The sequence below is a fragment of the Panthera onca genome, chromosome D1 (genome assembly GCF_046562875.1).
Source record: "Panthera onca isolate mPanOnc1 chromosome D1, mPanOnc1 haplotype 2, whole genome shotgun sequence".
Classification (NCBI taxonomy): domain Eukaryota; kingdom Metazoa; phylum Chordata; class Mammalia; order Carnivora; family Felidae; genus Panthera; species Panthera onca.
The window spans coordinates 841,835-843,382 of NC_138348.1; positions in this window are offsets into that span (position 1 = coordinate 841,835).

Genomic DNA, 1,548 nt, shown 5'->3' on the forward strand with positions numbered 1-1,548 from the left:
TAGTCCAGGAAGACTTCCACCCCTGGCTTTGCGCAACAGGGGGCCCGACAGCCCCAGGGCGCCGGGTGTGTGCGTGTGTCTGTGGACGTGGCTTGGGTGTGAACGTGCCACGTGCACACGTGTTTGCGTGTATGTGTTTGGAGCGTGCTTCATCCCGGGTGTCTGCACTGGCAAAGCCGAAGGTCCCGGGCCGGGGTCAGGGGCGCACACCAGCCCGTGGGTCAGAAGGTGACCTTCCGGGCCTCTGCCACTTGCGGAGTTCCGGTCGGTTCTGTGGACCCAGGCGGGCAGCCGGTGCCGTGTGTGCGCGCCTCCACGTGTCCACCTGCCTGCGCATGTCTGGGGAGCTGTTCTGTGAGCTGAGCCGCCAAAATGGGGGTTTTAGGGAAGGGTCTCCTCCAGGCCTTTAATGACCGAGAGTACAAACTGGCAGCCTCCCGCTGGGTGGCCGTGGAGACCGCTGGACCAGAGCCGGAGCGCCCAAGGTTGGGTGACGAGCCAGGTTCTGTTCTCCTGAGGCAGCAGACCCCCGGCCTGACCAGGCGTTGAGGGGGTGGGAGCCCTGGGTCCTAGGGCCGAGGACCCCCGAGTGTAGCCATTTGGCTTGTGAGCACCCCTGGAAACCTAATGGGAGGTGCCGATGTCCCTGGGGCCCACATCTCGTCCCGCCTGTGATTCTCTGCCACACTTTACGCCTGACTGAATGGAGGGTCTCAGGGAGGGCGGATACCTGCCTCAGGCTCTGCAGTGCTGAAGCCAGTGAGGGTTTGCTCCAGGAGGCACCCGGAACCCCAATTTCTCTGCATTCCCTGCCCCCTGAGGAGCTGGGCTGAGGGCTCAGCCCTCCCTCACCTGCCCCCACCTGACACCAGGGAGGGCTTGATGGCTGATCAGGTTGTGTCAGCACATCAGCGTCACCCTGGCACCTGGGGGTCTTTCCAGTGGCCCCCTGGCCTGGGAGGGCCCCAGAGGCCCCTGCACAGCCCCCTTGGTGACCTGGGAGATCCACATTGTCCCTGGCCAAGACCTGTGGACTTCCTGGGTGGTCAGTTGGCCTGGGTTAGACTTGGAGTCACCAAGTGGCCTCCTAGGACAGAAGGTTTGCTGGGGGGACGGGGGCTCGCCGCCTCTGCTGTGCGGCCAAGTGGGATCCTGGGTGCTTCGGGACCAGCCCTTCTGCAAGACGGTCAATGTGCCGACCCGATGGCTCTCACCTGTTCCAGGGCCCCCTCCCAGGGCCACGGGGGCTTGGAGCTCCAGAAATTTTCTAGCGGGCCGAGTGTTTCATTGATGTGGTGCAGAGCCCCTGGCCCACCCTGCTGAGTCTGGCTGTGCCCGGCTGGCCAGCAGCCCCAGCACAGGTCGGACCCAGGCAGAACGAGAATGGGAAGGTGCTCGTGGCCCTCGTCTGGTCAGGAAGAGGGATCAGCCTTGGGCCGGCGTCCCATCCACCTCCCGGCTCCGCGGCTGCGCGATGGGGACACAAGGGGGGGGGGGGGCGGCGGTGGGCCAGGGTGCAGCTGGGCCCTGCTCACTTTTCTAGGCTGT